The sequence below is a fragment of the Triticum aestivum genome, chromosome 3A, assembly GCF_018294505.1.
Source record: "Triticum aestivum cultivar Chinese Spring chromosome 3A, IWGSC CS RefSeq v2.1, whole genome shotgun sequence".
Classification (NCBI taxonomy): domain Eukaryota; kingdom Viridiplantae; phylum Streptophyta; class Magnoliopsida; order Poales; family Poaceae; genus Triticum; species Triticum aestivum.
This window is the reverse complement of record NC_057800.1, coordinates 490,993,457-491,016,205: the sequence shown is the minus strand read 5'-3', so window position 1 is coordinate 491,016,205 and position 22,749 is coordinate 490,993,457.

Sequence of the window (22,749 nt, the reverse complement as noted above, 5' to 3'; positions counted from 1 at the left end):
TGGTCTACGAGGGTACATGGACACACTCTCCCCTCTCGTTGCTATGCATCACCATGATCTTGCGTGTGCGTAGGAATTTTTTTTGAAATTAGTACGTTGCCCAACAGCTAGCACCTGGCCACGAGGGTCCAGGGCATGCCCTAGCCCCCTGGGCGCACCCCTTGCCTCGTGGGCCCATAGTGGCTCCCCTCCACTTATTCCAGCCACCACACACTCCTTCTTCCTTCAAAAAAAATCACCAACCAGCTCAAACCCAAGTCCAAGCTCATTTAGCTGCTGAGGGAGTCCTGGATTCGGGGGTCTCCGGACAGCCGGACTATATCCTTTGGTCGGACTGTTGGACTATGAAGATACAAGATTGAAGACTTCGTCCCGTGTCCGGATGGGACTCTACTTGGCGTGGAAGGCAAGCTAGGCAATACGGATATGTATATCTCCTCCTTTGTAATCGAACTTGTGTAACCCTAGCCCCCTCTGGTGTCTATATAAACCAGAGGGTTTAGTCCGTAGGACAACATACAATCATACCATAGGCTAGCTTTTAGGGTTTAGCCTCTCCGATCTTGTGGTAGATCAACTCTTATAATACTCATATCATCAAGAATAAATCAAGCAGGACGTAGGGTTTTACCTCCATCAAGAGGGCCCGAACCTGGGTAAAACATCGTGTCCCCTGCCTCCTGTTACCATCCGCCTTAGACGCACAGTTCGGGACCCCCTACCCGAGATCCGCCAGTTTTGACACCAACATTGGTGCTTTCATTGAGAGTTCCTCTGTGTCATCGTCGTTAGGCTTGATGGCTCCTACGATCATCGATAGCGATGCAGTCCAGGGTGAGACTTTTCTCCCCGGACAGATCTTTGTGTTCGGTTGCTTCGCACTGCGGGCCAACTCGCTTGGCCATCTGGAGCAGATCGAAAGTTACGCCCCTGGCCACCAGGTCAGGTTTGGAAGCTTAAACTACACGGCCGATATCCGCGGAGACTTGATCTTCGACGGATTCGAGCCCCTGCCTTGTGCGTCACACGGTCACGATGAGTATGATTTAGCTCCACCATCGGACAGTGTTCAGGAGATCGCACCAGCAGCCGCTCTGACCCTCAATTCAGAGCCAGTTGCGCCGTCCATGGACGGGTGGATGGACCCGGCCACGGAGGCCTTATCCTCAACGGCGATCGAGCCGAACATCGACCTTACCCTGCACGAGAGCCGTGTTGTCAAACTGCCGGATCCTTCTCCGGCCACGGACTCCGAACCGCCTGCGCCCGTTCCTAGCGAATCCGATTGGGCGCCAATCATGGAGTTTACCTCTGCGGATATTTTTCAGCACTCGCCCTTTGGTGACATACTGACTCATTAAGGTCTCTCTCCTTGTCAGGAGGATCCTAGCCGAACTATGTCCGGCAGGATTGGGATGTGGTTGACGAAGAAATTCGCTGCCCACCCACCACCCACTTAGTAGCCACTGTTGACGACTTAACCGACATGCTCGACTTCGACTCCGAAGACATCGACGGTATGGACGACGATGCGGGAGATGAAGAGGAACCACTGCCCACAGGGCACTGGACAGCCACCTCATCATACGATATATACATGGTGGACACACCCAAAGAAGGCAATGGCGACGAGACAGCGGAGGATGACCCCTCCAAGAAGCAACCCAAACGCCGACGTCAGTGGCGCCGCTCTAAGTCCCGCCAAAGCAAAAGTGGTGATACCGGCACAGGAGATAATAGCACTCCGGATAGTGCCGAAGATGGCAATAATCCCCTCCAGCACGATTTAGGGCAGGAGGATGGAGAGGCCAGCCCTCCTGAGAGAGCGGCACATGAGGAGGATAATAATTACATGCCTCCCTCCGAAGACGAGGCAAGCCTCGACGATGACGAATTCGTCATGCCAGAGGATCCCGTCGAACAAGAGCGCTTCAAGCGCCGGCTTATAGCCACGGCAAATAGCCTTAAGAAGAAGCAGCACCAGCTTCAAGCTGATCAAGATCTGCTAGCTGACAGATGGACTGAAGTCCTGGCGGCCGAGGAATATAAACTCGAACGCCCCTTCAAGAGTTACCCAAAATGCAGGTTGCTACCCCGACTGGAGGAAGAAGCGTATGACGCGGCCGACCGGCCACCTCGTGGTCGTGACAGAGAGGCATTCCAGCCAAAAGCTCAGCCTACACCCCGACGCCATTCAAATAAAAAGGCATGGGGAAATACGCCAGACCTGCGAGACGTATTGGAGGACAAAGCAAAACATGCAAGATCGATCTACGGATCACGAGGGCGCGCCACTATGCGAAACGATAATCGTCACGCCGGATACAGTAAAGGTAAATCCGGCCGGGCCGAGCACAGCGGGCAAGACTCATTGGAGCTGCGTCGCGATATAGCCCAGTACAGAGGCGCCGCACACCCCTTATGCTTCACAAAAGAAGTAATGGATCATCAAATCCCAGAGGGTTTCAAACCCGTAAATATAGAATCATACGACGGCACAACAGATCCTGCGGTATGGATCGAGGATTTCCTCCTGCATATCCACATGGCACGCGGTGATGATCTACACGCCATTAAATACCTCCCACTCAAACTCAAAGGACCAGCTCGGCATTGGCTCAATAGCTTGCCAGCAGAGTCCATTGGCTGTTGGGAAGATCTGGAAGCCGCATTCCTCGACAACTTTCAGGGCACTTATGTGCGACCACCAGATGCCGATGACCTGAGCCACATAATTCAGCAGCCAGAGGAATCGGCCAGGCAATTCTGGACACGGTTCCTAACAAAGAAAAATCAAATCGTCGACTGTCCGGATGCAGAGGCCCTAGCAGCTTTCAAGCACAACATCCGCGACGAGTGGCTAGCCCGGCACCTTGGTCAGGAAAAGCCGAAATCTATGGCAGCCCTCACGACACTCATGACCCGCTTTTGTGCGGGAGAAGACAGCTGGCTGGCTCGCAGTAATAACATATCAAAGAACCATGGTACTTCGGATACCAAGGACGGCAATAGCAGGTCACGTCGCAACAAACATAAGCGCCGCATTAACAGCGACAATACCGAGGATACGGCAGTCAATGCCGGATTCAAAGGCTCTAAACCCGGTCAGCGGAAAAAGCCATTCAAAAGAAGCACTCTGGGCCCGTCCAGTTTGGACCGTATACTCGATCGCTCGTGTCAAATACACGGCACCCCCGACAAGCCAGCCAACCACACCAACAGGGATTGTTGGGTGTTCAAGCAGGCCGGCAAGTTAATTGCCGAAAACAAAGATAAGGGGCCACATAGCAATGACAAGGAGGAGCCCCTGCAGCCAAATACCGGAGGACAGAAGAGGTTCCCCCCACAAGTGCGGACGGTGAACATGATATACGCAACCCACATCCCCAAGAGGGAGCGGAAGCGTGCGCTCAGGGACGTATATGCGTTGGAGCCAGTCGCCCCAAAGTTCAACCCATGGTCCTCCTGTCCGATCACCTTCAATCGCAGGGACCACCCCACTAGCATCCGTCATGGCAGATTCGCCGCACTGGTCCTAGACCCAATCATTGACGGATTTCACCTCAATCATGGATGGCGGCAGCAGCCTGAACCTGCTTTATCAGGACATAGTGCGCAAAATGGGTATAGACCCCTCAAGGATCAAACCCACAAAAACGACCTTTAAAGGCGTCATACCAGGTGTAGAGGCCCACTGCACAGGCTCAGTCACACTGGAAGTGGTCTTCGGATCCCCGGATAACTTCCGAAGCGAAGAGTTAATCTTCGATATAGTCCCGTTCTGCAGTGGCTATCATGCACTGCTTGGGCAAACCACATTTGCGAGATTCAATGCGGTACCGCATTATGCATACCTCAAGCTCAAGATGCCAGGACCTCGGGGGGTCATTACAGTTAATGGAAACACAGAGCACTCTCTCCGAATGGAGGAGCACACTGCGGCCCTCGCAGCGGAAGCGCAAAGCAGCCTCTTCAGGCAATCCACTAGTTCGGCATTGAAGGACCCGGACACCTTCAAGCGCGCCCGGAGTAATCGGCAACAGGACCGCATGGCACGTTCCGAGCTCGCATAGCAATGCGGCCCCCACCACGGTCCCAGCCAAATGGCGAAACCCATGCCATGCGTACATAATTACGCATTAAAAATACCATGGGCACAGGCGAGGAAGGGGGCACGACTACGACACGCCCCAAGACGCGGCTTAAACCGCACTAGGGGCTTCGCGCTTTGTTATTTTTCTCTCTTTCAGGACATTAATCTCTAGAAACCTTGTCCGGCAGCATGATTGCCGAACACATGATGCAGCAACCAAGGAGGCAGAAAGCTACATCACACCATGGAACTCCCAGGTGGATTACGATAACGAGTGAAATACTTGCTTTAATATTATTCCTCAGCTTGCCCTTGGAGGGGACATAGTCCTACTTTTTGCTTATCACACTACATGTATCATTCTGCTTTAACGCACATTTTTGAATAAACAATGCATTGCATTAAGGCTTTTATTGCATTCTTCTTATATATATATATATATATATATATATATATATATATATTCATTCATGACATCAAGCACCCGTACACTCTGGTACGGCCAATATGCTAGGGGCTTAAGCATACCCCATAATATGGCGTGAGAAGTCCGAACACTTTTAACAGTGCGGCACCACGAACTTATAGCATTATATGCATCAGCTCCGAATCATGTCTTGGGTCAATAGTTGGGTTTGCTCGGCTCCCATGTTTTGGTACCTTACGTTCCGCTATATCGACTAAGGTAGCACTGGGAGAACTACTGCGATTGTGCCCCGGTTCTGCTAGGCTAAGCACCTCAGTAGAGAAAGCTAAAACTGACTGTCATGATAAGGCGAGAGACTAGTCGCTGTTCGAGAGGTTTTTGAGTCCTTAAAGACTTATGCCGCTTAGAGCGAGGAGTCAGCCCTGCCCGGCTTAAGGCGTGTATCATGCTCCGAGTTCGGCCTTCCGAATACTAGGGGCTTCACCGAAATATAAAATTATAGAATTCTATGGTTAAGTGAGAGTGATAACACATTATAGTCCGATTGCCTTGTTCGTTGTGCTGAGCACCTCCCTCGAAGGACCCAACAATGGGAACAAGAGTGCTCAGGTTTATCCCGAACACCCCAGCACTCGTGGCGTGGGGGCAGAAGCCGACGACTAGCCATCTCTCAGATTTGATAAACAGCCGACCAGAAGGTAATATTTTAAATTCAAACAAGCGTTGCATAGCGCATATGAACAAGTTTTCATAAATACAGGATTACACAAGCGAATTTACTCGAATATTATATCTTACGTACACTCGTCCGCTACAAGACGAGCACCCTTCAGGACACCCTCATAGTACATATTGGGGTGGCGATGCTCCTTCCTTAATCAGCTTCACGGCATCCAGCTTGGCCCATTGCACCTTCACACGGCCGAAAGCCCGGCGTGCACCTTCAATGCAGACGGACCGCTTGATGACATCCACTCGTGGGCAAGCATCCACAAGCCGCCTCACCAAGCCGAAGTAGCTATTGGGAAGGGCGTCGCCAGGCCACATCCAGACTATAAAGCCCTTCATGGCATGTTCGGCCGCCTTGTGCAGCTCGACTAGTTGCTTCAGCTGGTCACTCAGAGGCATCGGGTGTTCGATCCCAGTATACTGAGACCAGAACAGCTTCTCCGTTGAGCTTCCCTCGTCGGCCTGGTAAAGCTGTGCGGCATCCGACACGCTGCGGGGCAAATCTGCGAATGCTCCTGGAGAGCTTCGGATTCGGGTAAGTAATAGGAAATTTACTTTCACATGCTTGCTTTGCATATAGAATGCCTTACCCACCGCTATCTTCTTCATCGCATCAATCTCTTGGAGGGCCGTTTGGGCTTCCGCCTTGGCATTATTTGCGCTCTCAAGGGCCGCGGCAAGCTCGGACTCTTCCATCTTCAAGTCAGGCTCCAACGCCTCGTGCTTCGTCACGAGAGCGTGGAGCTCTTGCTGCACCTCGCCCACCCGTGCCTCATGCCTTTCCCGCTCGGTGCGCTCCTTGGCCTCTTTGTTTTCGGCCTCGGATAGCGCTTGCTTCAGGGTCGCCACCTCGGTCGTGGCCCCTAGCAAATTTACGATGATCCTGTCATTTTGCAATCGCATTCTCTTTATACATATCCATAGACTAGGCATTACTTACCTTTGTTCTCCTCGAGCTGCCTCTTGGCAAGGATGAGCTCGTCCTTGGACCCTTTAAGGTCCTGCTTCAGTGCGGCGACCTCCGTAGTTAGTGCGGTAGAGGCCAGCAGCGAAGCCTGCATGTGCATATTGACATACTTATATTAGACTCCTGCAATATTGTTTGATCCTTCGTTCGGCTTTTCTTTGTGAACACCGAATAGAGCATCAGGGGCTACTGTCTATGCGGTAATATTTTTCCCCATATTTCAAAAACTTACCTCAAAGCCTGTTAGAAGGCCGGCACAGGCTTCAGTCAGTCCGCTCTTGGCGGACTAAACCTTCTCGACCACCGCACTCATAATAGTGCGGTGCGCTTCGTCGATGGAAGCGCTGTGAAGCGCTCCCAGCAGATTGTCCGGTGCCTCTGGATGGACAGAGGTCACCGGCACAGGCGTCTTGCCCCTTTTGGAAGGAGGCCGCCTGCCCGAGTCTGGAACCACTGGGGGTTCCGGCGCGGTGTTCGGCTGAGGGCCGAACTCGGAGCCCTCGGGAGCCTTGCTCCCTCTGCTCCCGGAGTCCGGAAGGTCGCCTTGAGGCGCCTCCGGGACTGTCTCCCCTCGACCCGGTGCCTCTTGAGACAATACCTCGGCGTTGTCCGTAGGGCAAGGGGAGGTGGCGGTCGGAAGTGGATCGCTATCCATATCCGATGAGCCCAGGGAGCCGTCCGACGATACGTCGATACGGGCTCGTGGCGGTCTGCATAGTCATAATTCAGCGTTAGGAGAGGCAGTGCGACAAAGGTATGCTATGAGTTACTCTGGCATCCGAATACTTACGACTTTGCCAGGGGCTTGTCCCTGAGCAGCCACACGTCTTCGCCTTCGGCGGCGGTGGTGGAGTAGTCCGGAAGGAGAGTCCTTGCCTTCTTGGACCCTTCGGCCCCCCCGGTTGGGGCGGCCTTCCTTTTCTTGTCTCCACCGACTGGAGGGGGAGCATCTTCATCTTCCTCCTCGTCTTCGGGGGAGGAGTGCATCGCGGAGTTATCGGACGATGAGTCCGATAACACCTGGCGTCGGGAACTCTTTCGGGTTCCCTTGGCCTTCTTGGTCTTCTCTGGCACCTTGTAAGGAGCCGGAGTCAGCATCTCCGTCAGGAGAGCGTCCGCAGTGTCTTCGAGCAGAGGGGCCGGATAGTTAATCTGCCCCGACGTCTCCACCCAGTCCTGTCAAAGGCATGGAGCTCAGACCCGCACATGGTTAAGCTAGGGGAAATAAATATCCTACCCGATGTATAGAACTCACCGAATGCGCTTGGCGCTTGGCGCTTAGCCCGCGGTCCTCGGTGAGGGAGGGAGGGACCTCGGCGCCCTTGAACAGCACCTTCCAGATGTCCTTGTGCATCGTGTCAAAAAGCTCGCTCAGAGTCTGGTGCTGGGCCGGGTCGAACTCCCACAAGTTGAAGTCCCGTTGTTGGCACGGGAGGATCCGGCGGATGAGCATGACCTGGACTATGTTGACAAGCTTGAGCTTCTTTCCAGCCATATTCCAGATACATTTCTGGAGTCTGTCCAGCTCTACCGACGAACCCCAGGATAGGCCCTTCTCTTTCCAAGAGGTGAGTCGCGTGGGGATTCCGGATTGAAACTTGGGGGAAGCCACCCATTTGGCGTCGCGCAGCTCGGTGATGTAGAACCACGCCGATTGCCACCCCTTTATGGTCTCCACAAAGGAGCCTTCAAGCCATATAACATTGGGCATCTTGCCCACCATGGCTCTGCCGCATTCTGCTTGTTAGCCTCCCACCACCTTCGGCTTGATATTGAAGGTCTTTAACCACAGGCCGAAGTGGGGCCGGATGCGGAGGAAAGCCTCACACACGATGATGAACGCCAAAATGTTGAGGATGAAGTTCGGAGCCAGATCATGAAAGTCCAGCCCGTAGTAGAACATGAGACCACGGACGAATGGATGGAGGGGAAACCCCAGTCCGCGGAGGAAGTGGTGGAGGAAGACTACCCTCTCGTGAGGTTCAGGGGTAGGAATGATCTGCCCCGCGGCGGGCAGCCGATGCGCGATGTTCGCGGCTAAGTATCCGGCTCCATGCAGCTTCTTGATGTGTCCCTTTGTAACGGAGGAAGCCATCCATTTGCCTCCCGCTCTGGACATGATTGGAGAAGGTTGAGGGGAAGGATGTGGACTTGGGCGTTGGACCTCGACTGCACAAGAATGGATGAGCAAGGAGGAAGAAGGCGAGGGTAGAAAAGGTGAGACCTTGTCCCTTTATAAGGGCGGACTAAACTATGCACCTCCACTAGCCTGGTAAAACTCGCTTATCCACCAAGCGCCGTAATTGATGGCGCGGTTGGGTTACCCACGTCCGTATTGATGAGAATCCCGTAATAAGGGGAAAACGATCTCTGCTTTGACAAGACGTGTCAAAAACTGCCTCGCGTTATGTGCGGGGCTAGTTAAAGAAAAACGGTTCGAATAATCACCGATCCATGGCATGATGTCATGTTGCCTAAACGTGTCAGCAGATTAGATTTGTGGAAATATTATTCTCTCTATGGTGGTATGTGGAACTTATTTTGCAGGGTCGGACACTATCCTTTATTTGAACTCTTCTGTGGTATATCCGAAGGAGGAACCCGCCTTGCAATGCCGAAGACAACACTGCGTGCCGGACTCGTCGTCATTGAAGCCTGGTTCAGGGGCTACTGAGGGAGTCCTGGATTAGGGGGTCTCTGGACAGCCAGACTATATCCTTTGGCCGGACTGTTGGACTATGAAGATATAAGATTGAATACTTCGTCCCGTGTCCGGATGGGACTCTACTTGGCGTGGAAGGCAAGCTAGGCAATACGGATATGTATATCTCCTCCTTTGTAACCGACCTTGTGTAACCCTAGGCCCCTCCGGTGTCTATATAAACCGGAGGGTTTAGTCCGTAGGACAACATACAATCATACCATAGGCTAGCTTTTAGGGTTTAGCCTCGTCTCGTGGTAGATCAACTCTTGTAATACTCATGTCATCAAGAATAAATCAAGCAGGACGTAGGGTTTTACCTCCATCAAGAGGGCCCGAACCTGGGTAAAACATCGTGTCCCCTGCCTCCTGTTACCATCTGCCTTAGACGCACAGTTCGGGACCCCCTACCCGAGATCCGCCGGTTTTGACACCGACAGCTGCCATTTTCGATCTCCTTGCTCAAAACTCCATTCAAAAAACTGCTTTGGGGGATTGTTCCTTGGTATGTGACTCCTCCAATGGTCCGATTAGTTTTTCTTCTAGTGCTTTATTCATTGCATATTTTTGCTGCTTAGGTGACCCTGTTCTTGAGCTTGCATGTCAAATTTATATGGTCAAAAGTAGTTTTAATGCATGATATATCCTCTATGCACTTGTGGGAGTAGTTGCTATCAATTTTGGTTATTTTGATTCACTTTTATTTTGAAGTTACTAAAAATTTCAGAAATTTTTCAGAGGAAGAAATATGTTTAGGAAAATGTACCAAGGTGGTCCTTCAAGGAAGCAAGGACCCAGGCTCGCAATACGCGATGCCGATGATGAACCACCGAGGGAAGCTCAGGTGCGGGCTTGTGAATGGCCGTCATAGGACTTTATGGATCGAGCAGGAATCAAGGAAGAATTTAACGCGTATGTGCATAATGCCGATCTTGAGAGCTTCGAGGCAGATAAGTGTCGCCAATACCACTATCTCACTGATTCCTTTGTGAGGAGGTTTGAATTTTCATCATCACGCAATTCTCAAACTGTCCTATTTGATCTTTATGAAAATTCTTATACTATGGACTTAGAGGATTTTAATACTGCTTGCAAACTTCCACAATGGGGCAGCACAAGTGAGCCTCGCAAATCTGAGTTTAGAGATTTTCTTGCTAGTATAACTGTGGGGGAATCTAGAGATATAACACAAGCTACAATAGGGAGCATTTATTTTCCTGCTATACATTATTTTGCTCTCTTCATAGGTAGGTGCATAAATGGTAAGGATGAAGCATGTCACATGTGTGTCCCTGACCTCAGTGTTCTCAGGAGTGTTGTATTATGAGATAAACATTATAATTTGGGAGCCATTGTTGCACGTAGGTTGCATAATAATAGATTTAATGGAGATTTCTTTGGTGGAATTTATGCAACCCGTCTAGCTAATTTTCTTGATATACCCATACGTGGGTATGATATTGAGTTGCCTCATGTTTATTTAGATTATGAGGCTATGGTTCGTTATCAGTTTGTTGAGAGGAACGATCAGTTTCTCCGGTACCAACTAATATTTGACAGAAGACGCACCTATCATGTTGCTCTCCCTACTCCTACTTTCTTTGACTTTCAGGCAAAAGGAAGATATGTTATAACCAGGGAGGAGGCGACCGAGTACGAGAGGAGGGCGGAGACAGCTCATCGGCAAGCTGCAACTCATCACGCAATTGCCGCTGCATCTTAGTATGACCCCAGCTACAACTTTGGATATCCGCGAGGCCAGCCGTCGCCATAGACCAACTTAGGCCAAAAGCCTAAGCTTGGGGGAGTACGTATTTCTCACCGACATTACAATCAAGTTCACACACTCATGCTAGTTGTCGGTGCTCATACTTTTTCACTGTAATATCCATGCTAGTTTATTTTCCTTTTTATGCTTTCTTCTTGTGTGTTTGATAAACCTTAAGAAAAGAAAAAAAAGAAATAGTTGTAGCTTTTAGTTAGTTTACTTTTCATGTTGTAGTAGTAATAATTAAAAAGAAAAACCAAAAAGATTTCTCGTTCTTCTTTTGCTTGTTGGGAGCTTTCCCGTATAAATAGTTTTATTTCTTTCTTGTTCTTTGAGGGTCGAGAGGAGAAGACCATAATGAAAATGTTGAGTGGCTCTTATATGCATTATTGTTGATCTAACAAAGAGCCCATATTACCTTGTCTTCTCTCTTGAATTGAATGCTTGCAGATTCCAGCTTAGTCCAATGCACGTGCACTATTATTATTATCCACACTATTCGATCGTGTGATACGTCCATTTTGCATCATGCTTTTATATCGATATTTATTGCATTATGGGCTGTTATTACACATTATGTCACAGTACTTATGCCTATTCTCTCTTATTTTACAAGGTTTACCTAAAGAGGGAGAATGACGGCAACTGGGATTCTGGGCTGGAAAAGGAGCAAATATTAGAGACCTATTCTGCACAGCTCCAAAAGTCCTGAAACTTCACGGAAGACGTTTTCAGAATATATATAAAATACTGAGCGCAAGAAGTTCACCAGGGGGGCCACACCCTGCCCACGAGGGTGGGGGTGCGCCCTACCCCCCTGGGCGCGCCCCCTACCTCGTGGGCCCCCTGGTGGCCCTCCGATGGCCATCTTCTTCTATATGGAGTCTTTCGATGAGGAAAAAATCATAAGCCATCTCCTCAGACGAGACTCCGCCGCCACGAGGCGGAACCTTGGCGGATCCAATCTAGGGCTCCGGCAGAGCTGTTCTGCCGGGGAAACTTCCCTCCGGGAGGGGGAAATCATCGCCATCGTCATCACCAACGCTCCTCTCATCGGGAGAGGGCAATCTCCATCAACATCTTCACCAGCACCATCTCCTCTCAAAACCCTAGTTCATCTCTTGTATCCAATTCTTGTCTCCAAGTCCGGGATTGGTACTAGTAGGTTGCTAGTAGTGTTAATTACTCCTTGTAGTTGATGCTAGTTGGTTTATTTGGTGGAAGATCATATGTTCAGATCCTATATGAATATTAATACCCCTCTGATTATGGACATAATTATGCTTTGTGAGTAGTTACGTTTGTTCCTGAGGACATGGGAGAAGTTTTGCTATTAGTAGTCATGTGAATTTGGTATTCGTTCGATATTTTGATGAGATGTATGTTGTCTCTCCTCTAGTGGTGTTATGTGAACGTCGACTACATAACACTTCACCATTATTTGGGCCTAGAGGAAGGCATTGGGAAGTAATAAGTAGATGATGGGTTGCTAGAGTGACAGAAGCTTAAACCCTAGTTTATGTGTTGCTTCGTAAGGGGCTGATTTGGATCCATATGTTTCATGATATGGTTAGGTTCACCTTAATACTTTTGTTATAGTTGTGGATGCTTGCAATAGAGGTTAATCATAAGTGGGATGCTTGTCCAAGTAAGGACAGTACCCAAGCACCGGTCCACCCACATACCAAATTATTAAAGTACCGAACGTGAATCATATGAACGTGATGAAAACTAGCTTGACGATATTCCCATGTGTCCTCGGGAGCGCTTTTCTCTATATAAGAGTTTGTCCAGGCTTGTCTTTGCTAAAAAAAAGGATTGGGCCACCTTGTTGTACTTAATTTACTTTTGTTACTTGTTGCTCGTTACAAATTATCCTATCACAAAACTATCTGTTACCACTTATTTCAGTACTTGCAGAGAATACCTTGCTGGAAACCGCTTATCATTTCCTTCTTCTCCTCGTTGGGTTTGACACTCTTACTTATCGAAAGGACTATGATGGATCCCCTATACTTGTGGGTCATCATCGTGCAAGTGAAAGGCAATAATGATGATTATATGATGAACTTATTGAGATGAGAAAAGCTGGTATGAACTCGACCTCTCTTGTTTTTGTAAATATGATTAGTTCATCTTTCCTGATTCAGCCTATTATGAATAAACATGTTTGCAATGACAATTAGAGATTATAGTTGCTTATGCCATGCTTAATTAGCTAGGATCTTATAATGGTTTACCTTGCGTGCCAACATGCTATTAAAATGGTTGTGATGTGGTATGATAGGGTGGTATCCTCTTTTAAACAATTCGAGTGGCTTGACTTGGCACATGTTCACGCATGTAGTTGAAACAAAATCAACATAGCCTCTACGATATTTATGTTCATGGTGCATTATATCCTACTCATGCTTGCATTCGGTGTTGATTAATTTTAATGCATGTTCATGACTGTTGTCGCTCCCTAGCTGGTCGCTTCCTAGTCTTTTTCTAGCCTTCACTTGTACTAAGCGGGAGTACTGCTTGTGCATCCAACTCCATAAACCCCAAAGCTATTCCATATGAGTCCACCATACCGACCTATATACGGTATCTACCTGCCGTTCCAAGTAAATTTGTATGTGCCAAACTCTAAACCTTCAAATGAACTTCTGTTTTGTATGCTCGAATACCTCATGTATCAACTAGGGATGTCCGTATCTTCCATGTTATGCGGGTTATTCTCAAGAGGAGTGGACTCGGCTCCTCACTCACGAGAAAATGGCTGGTCATCGGGATGCCTAGTCCCATGCTTTATGCAAATCAAATCAAAATAATTGCAAACAAAACTCCCCTGGGACTATTGTTAGTTGGAGGCACTCGTTGTTTCGAGCAAGACATGGATTGATTCTTGTTGGTGGAGGGGGAGTATAAACTTTACCATTCTGTTTGGGAACCGCCTATAATGTGTGTAGCATGGAAGATATCGCCATCTCTCGGTTGTTATGTTGACAATGAAAGTATGCCGCTCAAAATATTATTTATCTCTATTTCAAAAACCGAGCTCTGGCACCTCTACAAATCCCTGCTTCCCCCTGCGAAGGGCCTATCTATTTACTTTTATGTTGAGTCATCACCCTCTTATTAAAAAGCACCAGCTGGAGAGCATCGATGTCATTTGCATTCATTACTGTTAGTTTATATTGAGTATGACTCGACTGGATCTCTTTTACCATGAATTACAATGTCTAGTCAGTCCTTGATCTTTAAAGGTGCTCTGCATTTATGCTTTGTGGTCTCAGAAAGGGCTAGCGAGATACCATCTTGTCATATCATATCATGATTATTTTGAGAAAGTGTTGTCATCTGAGATTTATTATTATTGCTCGCTAGTTGATTATGCCATTGATATGAGTAAACATGAGACCTAAATGGTATTGTGAATATGGTCAGTTCATAATCTTTGCTTAAAACCTGAATGCTAGCTTTACATATTTACAACAACAAGAGCAAACAGAGTTTGTAAAAGTTTTCTTTATCACTTTCAGTTTATCAACTGAATTGCTGGAGGACAAGCAAAGGTTTAAGCTTGGGGAGTTGATACGTCTCCGTCGTATCTACTTTTCCAAACACTTTTGCCCTTGTTTTGGACTCTAACTTGCATGACTTGAATGGAACTAACCCGGACTGACATTGTTTTCAGCAGAATTGCCATGGTGTTATTTTTGTGCAGAAATAAAAGTTCTCGGAATGACCTGAAAATCAACGGAGAATTATTTTGGAATATATAAAAAATACTGGAAAAAAAGATCCACGCCAGGGGGCCCACACCCTGTCCACGAGGGTGGGGGCGCGCCCCTGCCTTGTGGGCCCCCTGGAGCTCCACGAACCTCAACTCCAACTCCATATATTCGTGTTCGGGGAGAAAAAAATCGGAGAGAAGGATTCGTTGCGTTTTACGATACGGAGCCACCGCCAAGCCCTAAACTCTCTGGGAGGGCTGATCTGGAGTCCGTTCGGGGCTCCAGAGAGGGGAATCCGCCGCCATCGTCATCATCAACAATCCTCCATCACCAATTTCATGATGCTCACCGCCGTGCGTGAGTAATTTCATCGTAGGCTTGCTGGACGGTGATGGGTTTGATGAGATTTATCATGTAATCGAGTTAGTTTTGTTAGGGTTTGATCCCTAGTATCCACTATGTTCTGAGATTGATGTTGCTATGACTTTGCTATGCTTAATGCTTGTCACTAGGCCCCGAGTGCCATGATTTCAGATCTGAACCTATTATGTTTTCATGAATATATGTGAGTTCTTGATCCTATCTTGCAAGTCTATAGTCACCTACTATGTGTTATGATCCGGCAACCCCGAAGTGACAATAGTCGGGACCACTCCCGGTGATGACCGTAGTTTGAGGAGTTCATGTATTCACTATGTGTTAATGCTTTGGTCCGGTACTCTATTAAAAGGAGGCCTTAATATCCCTTAGTTTCCAATAGGACCCCGCTGCCACGGGAGGGTAGGACAAAAGATGTCATGCAAGTTCTTTTCCATAAGCATGTATGACTATATTCGGCATGCCTACATTACATTGATGAATTGGAGCTAGTTCTGTGTCACTCTATGTTATGACTGTTACATGATGAACCGCATCCGGCATAATTCTCCATCACCGATCCAATGCCTACTAGTTTTCCATATATTGTTCTTCGCTTATTTACTTTTCCGTTGCTATTGTTACAATCACTACAAAACACCAAAAATATTACTTTTGCTACCGTTACTTTTGCTACCGTTACCACTACTATCATATTACTTTGCTACTAAATACTTTGCTGCAGATATTAAGTTATCCAGGTGTGGTTGAATTGACAACTCAGTTGCTAATACTTGAGAATATTTTTTGGCTCCCCTTGTGTCGAATCAATAAATTTGGGTTGAATACTCTACCCATGAAATCTGTTGCAATCCCCTATACTTGTGGGTTATCATGGGTCGCACCCTGGTGGGTAGTGGAGGCTGTCGGCCTCAGTTTGCGTTGATTACACCTCCCAAAAATCACATATATTCCAAAATAATTCTCCATAAATTTTTATCGCGTTTGGACTTCGTTTGATATGGATATTCTGCAAAACAAAAAACATGCAACAAACAGGAACTGGCATTGGGCACTGGATCAATATGTTAGTCTAGTAAATAATATAAATTGTTGGCAAAAGTATGTGAAAGTTGTATAATATTGGCATGAAACAATCAAAATTATAGATATGATGGAGACGTATCATCGAGTAGCTGACCATCCCGCGTACTCTAAAAAACGACATAACATTTGAAAATAAGCTCAATGGCATTTGACCGAACATTTGCTGGGCATGGTGTCCGCTATGGAGATCGTCGACGGAGCATTGGTGCAGAGACGTGCTATACAAACGGTTTTTACCCCCTTTTCGTGACCGAGTTTTAAACCGTCGCCTAGTGAGTGTGTGTGATAGGGGGTCCTTCCCACACGACCCAGAAATTGTCGAGGATAGCCCCTCTGGCCACACAGGTGGGGGAAAAATAAGCTCGTGTGCGATCGGGCGAGGCATCGAAGCCCAATCGTTTCCGTTCGTATGTACATCCCACACAGTGAATCCCAGGAAAAAGTTTCCGTTCGTATGTATATCACACACTTTTTTTGTGGAAACGTTTGTGCAAGGTGGCCCAACACAAACAGTTCTTTGCCGAAAGTCCTGTGTGATTGTTAGTTGATCCAACACGCCTACTTTCTAAAATCCGTGTGGGTTGTTTGAGTTCATCGCCCATGGTGTTGTCCAAGTAACCGTCTACAATAGAAAACCCCAATAAGCAGGGTAATTAGCATATTATTGATAATCCATGTAGTAATCAAATTGACATTTCTTATAAAACACACCAAATATTTCACATCCGTATAACAACAACTAGGATTTCATAATCGAATTACATCAAATAGCTTTAGCACTCAATTACACCAAAGAGGGATATAGCTAGCTACGCCATTACACAACAACATTGATTTTCACATGCAACATAGAAAACCTTTAGAAAAGTAGCATCATACATGGTAAATAGACAGATGAACCTCATCTGGGAAACTGCAGAAGCGGAAGGCGAATATTGAACCTTTAGTGATGTTGAACGTCCTTGCAACTTTAGGCCAGTGACTATGGATAATTGCCCGCCCAACCTTTGTACTCTTTAGGAAGACTTCAATATTGTACCGTGGGTGTTGAATGAATACCTTCCTCGTCTCTTGACCATGCAGGTGGTTTGAGAGGTAATCATCGGTGAACTGCTTTGAAAGTACTGAAAACAAAAATATGCATAAATCGTTGTTATAAATTTTGAAATGGTGCAAGGGGTAAAAACAAGGTAAAAGAGTTAGTACCATCCTATATTTGATTGATGTCTTCTTCATTGTGCAAACAAAGATCTTGCTATTATTCGTCGCAAGTTTCTTCATCCTAACAATCTTTCTGAGTTTCTTGACTTGACTGATATTCATGGATATCTCATTTCCCCATATGCAAAATGGGTCGAACAATGGGTCTAAGCCTCTAACAGCAGGACCTACATGTGCAAGACCAAATTGTAAGAAATCTAAATATTAGAATAATTCCTGCAACTGCACAATAATGTGTTATTAGATAAAGGACCATGCATGAGCACACCTTGATGGTAAACCGCAGTGTCTCCCACTGTTTCCCTGCAACACATATAAGGAAGATCTTGATCAGGTTAACTGAGAGTTGCCATACTATCTGTAGAATATGTATTGAGTATAGGCAAATTCAATTTATTTCTCACATGCATGACAATACAAAATTGTACCCACAACAAATGAAAATCAAATTGCAGAAGTGAACCAAACAGTTAAATGGATAGCAGACCAAATGAACCAAAACAATTAACTGAGCACGACATTGCATAATAGAAACATGTACTAGAAGATAAGACAGTTAACGAAACAAAGAATGCTTGAGAACATGACTATGAAATGTAACAATTGTTGGACCAAATTGTTAACTGAACATTACATTTCAAAATATCATATTGCATATTAACATTACAAGGCACTGGCGGTGGCCTCGAGAAAATAGCACAAACTATATTTTAAAGTAGACAACTGCGTGGCGGTGTCGATGATGGCCTCGAAGACAAGGTGATCCTCCAAGATATGGCGGTCGACATGCATGGCAGCCATAGCGACCTCATCCGCGTGTGCGGCTGGGATTTTCTTCTCCGCTGCAAGATGCCACTGAGCTCCATGTTATACTGCATGCAAAATGGATGTGGCGGTGCTTAATTGGAGGACGGGGCAAGTGATTTCGGCGGAAGGTGTCACGCCGTCGGTCAGGGCATGTGGGACGCGGAAGGAGGAGGATGGTGTGGGTGGGGTCTGGATTACCTGACCATATCGACGAGGCCGCGCAACAAGAAGAATGGTCGGCGGCTAGGAGGTCGCGTAGCAAGAAGAAGGGTCGGCGGTGAGGAGGCGGTGCTGCAAGAAGAAGGGTCGCCAGCGAGGAGGCTGAGCCGCTAGTAAGTAGCAGTGAAGGTTTGAACTTGGAAAGCAAGGAGGAACATTGGAGATGTGGCTTTTGGTGGGAGGGAGGGGGCGGAGAGATAGATATTTTTCCGCGGTGGCAGAAAAATTTCGGTCGGTGCCGCGAGAAACTAGCGCGCAAGTGTGGTTCAAGCATGGGCGGTGGACTATAGACAACGAAGCTTCCTGCGTAAGCCAGACAAGACGGTGCGCCAAGATATTTTATATCGCATCCCACACGATTCTTGCTAGTAAATTGTTTGTGGTATACCTGATTTTGTCATTATGTTTTGAAAGACAAAATGGTGTTACAGAGGGAAAAGATGGTGTTTGAATTGCTAGAACATTTATCTATAGTGAACATGCATCTACATGAGTGTCGTGTTAAAATTTGGAATTATTCTGGGTTCATTTGGAATTTTTATGCATTAATTGAGTTTCTAGGCATTTAATGTGCATAATTCAAATTTCAACTACAGGCATAGGCTCCAATGCACCAAAGTTTGTTGAGAAATCACATGTGTATCTTTGGGTGAATTTATAGGTCCCATGCAAGAATGGGAATGAAATTCAAACATCTGGGTGTCATGGCTCGGCCAGAACCATTGAGAAACTTGGTTTTTAAGTTCATGCAAATCCCAAACTTGCCTAAAAATCATGAAAGTTGGCATGGTGTCAATTCATGGCACCAGCATGTCGTCGTAAAAAAATTGGCCGAATTGAAACAAGTTTTGGCATAAGCTTCTTGCAAATTGTAGCTTCTCTGAAGAAGGCGTGTGGTTTTGAGAGGGAACGCGTCACCTTTGTTTACGAAACGACATACGCTGCCCTCCTCCTTGATTTTTTACAAAGAAAACATAGAACTATATGTGTGTCGTGTTTAAATTTGGACTTATTCCAGATTCGTTTGCCCCCTTTTATGAATTAATTGAGTTTTGGGCATTTAATGTGAATAATTCAAATTTTAACTACACATGCTCCAGTGCACCAAGGTTGGTTGAAAAATCACATGTGTGTCCTTGGGTGAATTTCTAGGTCCCATGCAAGAAATGAGAATGAAATTCAAATATCTATGCGTCGTGGCTCAGCCGATAACATTGAGAAACTTGGTTTTTTAAATTCCTGTAAATTCAAAACTCGCCTGAAAATCATGAAACTTGGCATGGTGTCATTTCTGTTGGGGAACGTAGTAATTTCAAAAATTTCCTACGCACAGGCAAAATCATGGTGATGTATAGCAACGAGAGCGGAGAGTGTTGTCTACGTACCCTCATAGACCGTAAGTGGAAGCGTTATGACAACGCGGTTGATGTAGTCCTACGTCTTCACGATCGACCAATCCTAGTACCAAAAGTACGGCACCTCCATGATCTGCACACATTCAGCTCGGTGACGTCCCACGAACTCACGATCCAGCAAAGTGTCGAGGGAGAGCTTCATCAGCACGACGGCGTGATGACGATGATGATGATGCTACCAGAACAGGGCTTCGCCTAAGCACCACTACAATATGATCGAGGTGGATTATGGTGGAGGGGGGCACCGCACATGGTTGGAAACAATCAACTTGTGTGTCCTAGGGTGCCCCCTGCCCCTGTATATAAAGGAGCAAGGGGGAAGGCCGGCCGGCCCTAGTGGTGCTCCAAGGGAGGAGGAATCCTCCTCCTAGTAGGAGTAGGATTCCTCCTTTCCTAATCCTACTAGCAGGAGAAGGGGAAGGAAGGAAGGGAGGGGAAGAGGAGAAGGAAAGGGGGGCGCGCCCCCTCCCTGGTCCAATTCGGACTCCCTATAGGGAGGAGGCACGGCTGCCCCTTGTGGGCTGCCTTCCCTCTTCCCTATGGCCCATGAAGGCCCAACTTTCGGGGGGGAGGGGGGAGTGGTTCCGGTAACCCTCCAGCACTCTGATTTTCTCCGCAATCACCCGGAACACTTTCGGTGTCCGAATATAGCCGTCCAATATATCAATCTTTATGTCTCAACCATTTCGAGACTCCTCGTCATGTCCGTGATCATATCCGGGACTCCGAACTACCTTCGGTACATCAAAACACATAAACTCATAGTACCGATCATCACCGAACGTTAAGCGTGCGGACCCTACGGGTTCGAGAACTATGTGGACATGACCGAGACACGTCTCAGGTCAATAACATGATAATTTTTTATTATTCATGCTAGAATTTTATTAACCGGAAACTGGATACATGTGTGGATACATAGACAAAACACTGTGTCCCTAGTAAGCCTCTACTAGACTAGCTCGTTAATCAAAGATGGTTAAGTATCCTAACCATAGACATGTGTTGTCATTTGATCAACGGGATCACATCATTAGGAGAATGATGTGATGGACAAGACCCATCCGTTAGCTTAGCATATTGATCGTTCAGTTTTATTGCTATTGCTTTCTTCATGTCATATACATATTCCTTCGACTATGAGATTATGCAACTCCCAAATACCGGAGGGATGCCTAATGTGCTATCAAACGTCACAACGTAACTGGATGATTATAAAGATGCTCTACAGGTATCTCCGAAGGTGTTTGTTGGGTTGGCATAGATCAAGATTAGGATTTGTCACTCCGAGTATCGGAGAGGTATCTCTGGGCCCTCAGTAATACACATCATAAGAAGCCTTGCAAGCAATGTGACTAATGAGTTAGTTGCGGGATGATGTATTACGAAACGAGTAAATAGACTTGCCGGTAACTAGATTGAACTAGGTATGATGATACTGACGATCGAATCTCGGGCAAGTAACATACCGATGACAAAGGGAATAACGTATGTTGTCATTACGGTATGACCGATAAAGATCTTCGTAGAATATGTGGGAAACAATACGAGCATATAGGTTCCGTTGTTGGTTATGGACCGGAGAGGTGTCTCGGTCATGTCTACATAGTTCTCGAACCCGTAGGGTCCGCACGCTTAATGTTCGATGACGATTTTGTATTATATGAGTTATGTGATTTGGTGACTGAATGTTGCTCGGAGTCCCAGATGAGATCATGGACATGACGAGGAGTCTTGAAATGGTCGAGAGGTAAAGATTCATATATAGGATGACGATATTCGGACACCGGAAGTGTTCTGGGGGTACCGGGTACATATTGGGTCACCAGAAGGGGTTCCGGGCACCTCCCCCGGCAACTATATGGGCCTAATGGGCCAAGAGGGGGACAGACCAGCCCCTACGGGGCTGGTGCGCCCCCATATAGGCAAAAATAGGAGGAGAAGGAAACAGGGGAAGAGAGGAGGAAGGGGAGGGATTCGGCCTCCCCCTCCTTCCCTCCTACCTCCTCCTTCCTTCCCCCTCCTAAACTTATGGAAGGGGAAGGCCGAATTGAGGAGGCACCCAAGTAGGATTCCTCCTACTTGGGGCGCCCCCTTGGCTGCCTCTCCTCCCCTCCAACCTATATATATGGGGGTCACCCCTAGAACACACACCAACAATTGTTAGCCGTGTGCGGCGTCCCCCTCCACAGTTTACGCCTCTGGTCATATTCATGTAGTGCTTAGGCGAAGCCCTGCGCGGATCACTGCACCATCACCGTCACCACACCATTGTGCTGAACATTCCCTCAATACTTTGCTGGATCAAGAGTTCGAGGAACGTCATCGAGCTGAATGTGTGCAGAACTCGGAGGTGCCGTATGTTCGGTGCTTGATCGGTCAGAACGAGAAGAAGTTCGACTACATCAATCACGTTGTCAAACACTTCCGCTTTTGGTCTATGAGGGTACGTGGACACACTCTCCCCCTCTCGTTGCTATGCATCTCCTAGATAGATATTGCGTGAGATTAGGAATTTTTTGAAATTGCATGCTACGTTTCTAACAACCAGGGGGCCCACAAGGACAGGGGGCGCGCCCAGGGGGTAGGGTGAAGGAAATATGCCCTAGAGGAAATAATAAAGTTATTATTTATTTCCTTATTTCATGATAAATGTTTATTATTCATGCTAGAATTGTATTAACCGGAAACATAATACACGTGTGAATACATAGACAAACAGAGTGTCACTAGTATGCCTCTACTTGACTAGCTCATTGAATCAAAGATGGTTAAGTTTCCTAGCCATAGACATGAGTTGTCATTTGATTAACGGGATCACATCATTAGGAGAATGATGTGATTGACATGACCCATTCCATTAGCTTAGCACCCGATCGTTTAGTATGTTGCTATTGCTTTCTTCATGACTTATACATGTTCCTATGACTATGAGATTATGCAAGTCCCATTTACCGGAGGTACACTTTGTGTGCTACCAAACGTCACAATGTAACTGGGTGATTATAAAGGTGCTCTACAGGTGTCTCCAAAGGCACTTGTTGGGTTGGCATATTTCGAGATTAGGATTTGTCACTCCAATTGTCAGAGAGGTATCTCTGGGCCCTCTCGGTAATGCACATCACTTAAAGCCTTGCAAGCATTGCAACTAATGAGTTAGTTGCGGGATGATGTATTACGGAATGAGTAAACAGACTTGCCGGTAACGAGATTGAA